Genomic DNA, 7155 nt, shown 5'->3' with positions numbered 1-7155 from the left:
AGTCTCTCGAATTTCCATCTTGAATTTCACAAACCTAATCACAAAATCCTAATATCATAAACACAACAATAAACACAATCACAAAAAATCCTAAATTTCATATTCAAAAAGCCTAATATCACAAAACCCAATCACAAAAATCCTAGTATGTAATGTCAAAAAAACAAAAAAAACTTACCGTTGAGGGGACAGACTCAGCAAAGAGACAAGGGCCGAGAGAGTTGAGAGAAGAGAGGTTGAGAGACGACAGACAAGAGAGTGAGACACGGGAGAGTTGAGAGTGAGAGACGAGAAAGCTGAGGGTGAGAGACGAGAGAGTGAGAGACGGGAGAGTTGAGACTGAAAGCGAGAGACGAGAGCGTGAGAGACGAGGGACTGAGTCACTGAGCAGAGGCGGAGGCAGAGAGTCAGAGACGAGAGAGTGAGAGGCGAGAGTAGTAGCAGTAGCAGTAATCTGAGAAGTGAGAGCCGAGAGATGGAAACTTAGAGACAAACGATTTAGGGGTTTATTTGTAGGGAAAATGGCACCGTTTGGCGTTTTCTATTTAATTAATATTTGATTATTTTCAATGTGTTTTTTTTAAATGAAAATGAAAATTTATATATATTTGTAATACAATTAATATACTATAGTCAAATATATTATATATTAGACTATATAATATATATATTTGTAATACATTTAATATACTATAGTCTAATAATATTAATATTAGCCTATTAGTATAGTTATATATTAGTATTAGTTATAGTGATTTAGTATAACTATAACTATAGTCTATAGTCTATATTAAACTATTAGTATTAGTTAAATAGTTATAGACTTATATATTACTTATTAGTATAACTATATAATATATTAGACTAGTCCAATAGTATTAATATTAGTCTATTAGTATAGTTATATATTAGTATTAGTTATAGTGATTTAGTATAACTATATTAGTATAAGTATGACTATAGTTTATATTAAACTATTAGTATTAGTTAAATCGTTATAGACTTATATATTAGTATAGCTATGTAATATATTAGACTAGTCTAATAGTATTAATATTAGCCTACTAGTATAGTTATATATTAGTATTAGTTATAGTGATTTAGTATAACTATATTAGTATAACTATAACTATAGTCTGTATTAAACTATTAATATTAGTTAAATAGTTATAGACTTATATATTAGTATACCTATATAATATATTAGACTGTATATTAGTATTAATATTAGCCTATTAGTATGGTTATATATTAGTATTAGTTATAGTGATTTAGTATAACTATATTAGTATAACTATAACTATAATCTATATTAAACTATTAGTATTATACTATTAGTTAAATAGTTATAGACTTGTATATTAGTATAGCTATATAATATATTAGATTATATAATAGTATTAATATTAGCCTATTAGTATAGTTATATATTAGTATTAGTTATAAATTATATATTAGCATTAGTTATAAACTTTTAGTGATTTAGTATAGCTATATTAGTATAACTATAGTCTATATTAGACTATTAGTATTAGTTAAATAGTTATAGACTTATATATTAGCATAGCTAAATAATATATTAGACTATATAATAGTATTAATATTAGACTATTGGTATAATTATAAGTTATATATTAGTATTAGTTATAAACTATATATTTAATATTAGCATTAGTTATAAACTTTTAGTATTAATTATAAGTATAACTATAGTCTTTAGTCTATATTAGACTATTAGTATTAGTTAAATAGTTATAGATTTATATATTTGTATAGCTAAATAATATATTAGATTATATAACAGTATTAATATTAGACTATTGGTATATTTATAAGTTATATATTAGTATTAGTTATAAACTATATATTTAATATTAGTATTAGTCATAAACTTTTAGTATTAATTATAAGTATAACTATAGTCTATATTAGACTATTAGTATTAGTTATAAACTTATATATTAGTATTAACATTTTATGTAATAACTTATAAATTATAATATGAAATTATTGCATATATGAATATATATAATTATATATTATATATAAAAATTTCACATATATATAAAATATTTTGTATAAAATTTATATATACAAATATTATTTTTTATATATATTTTTCATTTTCCTTTCTTTCTGTTTTAATTTTTTTAAAATAAAAAAATTAAAATGACTTTACTCTTTAGAATATAAACGCTTTAGAGGATTCTCATTGTAAAATTCAACTTTAAGTAAATTTAACTAATAAAATACTTAAAACACTCAATATATAATATTAATTATTAATTTGATTAGAATATAATTATTATTAATATTTTAATTAGTAGAACTATAAAATGTGATAAAAACAAAAATTAAAAAAATTATTAAATTAATAATATCTTATTAATATATAGAGAGTAAATAGATAATCCAATATGGATGTAGACCAATGCTCATACTTTGCTGAAGTTTAGATTTTTTTTTTTATAATTTTGAATTTTTGTCTTCTTTTAGTCTTGTATTTTTTTTTCAGACGAATAAACTACTGACTTTTTTTTATTTTTATTTAAATTATTATATCATGTATACCTCGAGACTAACGCACTGAGGCCGTTCCCTAGTGTGTGTATATATATATATATATATATATATATATATATATCTTCTATTATAAAAAGGACTATCGGCATGTGAACATAGAGTTTTGTTTGAGGTTATTAATTACATCTCTATCCGTCGTGAATTGCTTTTTTTCTTGCGCAGTTTGTTTCTGTCATTTTCTCTACCCTTTCTCTTTCACAATTTATATTATATATATATATATGGAAAATGCTACTTAACCCTCTCAAAGTTATCGCTTAAAGTTACCACTCGAGTATTTTAATTTTTTTATTTATTGAATAAGAAAGTGATTATTAATAAAATTATATATTTTTAATTTTTTCTGAATGATTAAGAATATTAAAAAAATACTTAAAAGAAAATGATAAAAAAATATCTACAAATTTGTGCTAGCGGTACCTCTCTCTCTCTCTCTCTCTCTCCCTCTCCCTCTCTCTCTCTCTCTCTCTCTCTATATATATATATAATATCACTTCTATTATAAAATCTCTTATCTTATAAAAGCGGCTATGAGCATGTGAATAGTATGAATAATAGTTTGTATTTTTGTTATGATCATGAGGATTAAAGGCTTAACCAAATTAGTATCCTATAGTCTCAGGACTTTTGGATTAATGATTGAGTCTTTAACTATTTGTATTAGAGCAGGGACTACATCACAAGTTCAAGTCATGAAGGGGGCGACTTATAGATTGTATTAAAATACATTGGTACTATATATGAGCATGGTGTTAAGGGTAATATATATGCCTTGGTACTATGTATGAGCATGGTGTTAAGATGAGTGAAATGACCAAAAGGGAAAGGGCTACCATCGGGTTACTATTGATAGAGTGGGCCGTCGTAGACGTCAGATTCAAAAGCGTGGTGAAATGTTATGATCCTGAGGGTTAAAGGCTTAACCAAATTAGTATCTAATAATCCTAAAACTTTTAAGGTCATCTTCCTATATATAAACAATGTAGACCTAGGCATGAGCCTTGCACTAAGAGAAAACTATACATGAGTTGGGAAGATCAATTTTATAAACACAAACAATTCCATCTCCGTAAAACAAGTTAACTATCTTCTTGTGTGGAACAAATACATACCTGCAGTTATCAAATACTAAACTTTACAATGGTTGTATATATGCCTCCTAACTTGTTAAGAAACCATGCTTTGATTCACATATCTATCTTTAGTTTGCTACATTTGCTACTATGGATTTAATAATAATAATTTTTTATAATTGAAAAAACTCTAAAATACTTTCACATTGATTAGTTCATATCATATTAACAATTATTATTTTTCCTCAATGATTCTCAATCTTAATGATTAGTTTTAATTGATATTCATTTTAAAGATTATATTTTTCTATATAAAAAAACATAGCAATACTTTCACTTGGACATACATGCGTTGCACAGTTCGACCAACACATTGCGCAGACCTTGTCAGCTAGTCCGACTGACACATTGCTTGAAAACTCCTAACATTGTAAGAAAATAAATCTTGCTTGGGATCACCATGTGAATCCAGTCCGATAGACACATTGCATGGTAGTTTTGAGAATTGCAAGAAAATAAACCTTGATTGGGATAACCAAGCAAGGCCATTTCGATCGACGTATTGTTTGGTAATTCCAAGCATCGCAAAAAAATAACTCTTTTTTGAAATCACCAAGCAAGTCCAATCCAACAGACATATTGGTTGATAATACTGAGTAGCACAAGAATTTAACTCTTGCCCAAGATCACTGAGCAAGGCAAGTTTGGCTAACATATTGTCCAAAAATTCCAAGTATCGTAAGAAAATAATCATTGCTCGAAATCACTAAGCTAATCCAAACTGATAGACAGATTGCTCGAAAATTTTGAGTATTGTAAGAAAATAACCTTACTTGGGACTACAGAGAAAGATCAGTCCGATTGATATACTGCTCGATTATGTCATCTTTAACGGGATTTTCGTGCCTTGAACGTGGAATTTTACTAGTAATATATATATTAAAAATTAAAAAATAAAATAAAACCCCAGAATACAAATTTTGGTAGATGCTAATGTGCACACCCCCACAGCGTTTGGCGTAAGGTATCTTCTTGACTTGAAGTTGTGGCGTTGTGTGAATTTGGTCATTTCAAGCCTTAATAATGTAAAACCTTAAATTCCTAAACACTCTACTGCTAATTATTTTTCAAACAATCACCAAACATTATTCTCGCCCCATCTTCAAAAACGGTTGGAATAATTAAAAGAAGTATTAATCCGGTCGTTGCTCGGTGTGGTGGCCAGATAGGTCACATCCGCCACCACTAGGGGTGTAACCGGTCCGGTTCAGTCCGGTTTTGGACAAAATCTAAGATTGAACCGGTATATACCGGTTTTGTATTTTCTAAAACCGATTACGCACCGGTTACCCTCCTAAACCGGTACTTCCTGTTTTACCAGTTTTCGGTCCGGTCCGGTCCGGTTTTTCGATTTTTTTAAGACTATTGGTATAGTTATAAGTTATATATTAGTATTAGTTATAAATTATATATTTAATAGTAGTATTAGTTATAAACTTTTAATATTAATTATAAGTATAACTATAATCTATAGTCTATATTAGACTATTAGTATTATTTATAAACTTATATATTGTATTAACATTTAATGTAATAATTTATAAATTATAATATGAAACTATTTAATATATGAATATATATATGAAATTATAAATTAACATTTAATGTATAAATTTATAATTATACATTATATATAAAACTTATATATATTAATATTTAATATATATAATATTTTGTATAAAACTTATATATAAAATTTTTTTATTTATTTTTTATTTTTTTTGTCAACCGGTCCGGTTCAAAAAATCTCTAAACTGGAACCGGACCGGAATTGGCCGGTTTTCACATTCAAAGAACTGGTCCCGGACCAAACCGGTCCGGTTCGGTCCGGACCGATTTTTCGGTTTACCGGTTTGAATTTACACCCCTAGCCACCACCTAAAGAAACAGCCCCCTAAACCTTAAAAATTAAAAAAAAAAATTGATAAAACACGGTTATTTTTTTTATAAAATATTACACGATGATATTTTAAAATAAAGAGCATTTTTATAAAATATCTTATTTTATAAAAATAATATTATTTTATAAAAATATCTTCATTTTAAAATATATGTTATGAAATGTATCGTGTGTATATCATTATTAAAAAAAAATATCAAAAGAAACAATCACGTAAACCTCAAAAATATAGACTTTATTAGCTACATATATTAGGAGAACAGACAAGTAAAGAGTGTAGGAAAATGCTAGGGGTGGGCAGCGAGGCCCCGACCCTGCTGCCCCGCCCAGTTTCTGTATGGGCGGGCAGGCTACCCCGCTCCCCCCATGCGGGGGCGGGGGGCGGGATGACCCTAGCGGGGGGCCTTGCCCCGCCCCCGCCCCCGCTCCACATATAAATTATTTATTTATATATATATATATATAAATAAATATATTGTATATAGATATATACAATTTATTAAAGACTTAAAATTATATTAAAGTTATTGGATTGCTTTGACTTCATAGGACAACCTTTATATAGGAGGTTAAATCAATCCAAAATCTAACTCTAATGAGTTTAAGTTTTTTTTTTTATATTTATAAATTTTAATTTATTATTTAAATTATATTATAATTTAGGTCTAAAAAAATATTTTTAAACTAATTTTTTTTTTTTTTAAATACAATGTGATGTCTAGGCGGGGGGCAGGGCGGATTGAATTTTTTCCCCTACCCCCGACACTGGGGAGGAGGACCCCACCCCCGCCTTCCGGGGGCAGGGAGAAAATCACTAACCCCCGCATGGTGCGGGGCGGGGTGCGGGGGAGGGTACCCCCCGCCTCACACTATGCGGGTATCACCTCTAGAAAATGCTAGTCTTCTCGCTAAAAGTTATTGTTTGGATTTTTTTTTAATTATTATTTTTGCTTAATGATTAAGTTAGTATTTTTTAATAATATTATATTTTTTATTTTTTTAAAAAATATTTATAAATATTAAAAAATACATGTAAAAAAAAAATTAGGGAGAGTTTCGAGAAATGGGAGTAGCACCACCCAAAGAATGTATTCAAAGTGGGAAAATGTGTAGGAATATTATATTATTTTTTTATAATCTTTTTGTGATTACAATATTTTAATATTATATATATATTTATATATCTATATATATAGTGAAAGGATGATAGACCTCTTAATTTGTGATGCAAATGTTCTTCATCATCTACACAATGATTTCATCAATCAAAAATAATTTTCATCTACTTACATGGCTTTTCGTGACTTGAGAAAATAAAAATAAAAATAAAAATCTAAACATTCAAAAGAACTAAAAAAAAGTTCTCTAAATATCATTTCAATAAACTCCACCACCTTTTCCAATTATAATAAAACATATCTAAAACAAATTTTGTGTTTTGACAAAGAGAGGCTCACAAAACTATACTCATAAAGTGACATTATTTCATATGAGATATATCAGATCTTTTCTATAATAAAAGTATATTTACAATCAAAC

This window comes from Juglans regia, chromosome 1, assembly GCF_001411555.2.
Source record: "Juglans regia cultivar Chandler chromosome 1, Walnut 2.0, whole genome shotgun sequence".
Lineage (NCBI taxonomy): Eukaryota > Viridiplantae > Streptophyta > Magnoliopsida > Fagales > Juglandaceae > Juglans > Juglans regia.
Note: the sequence above shows the minus strand (reverse complement) of the source record.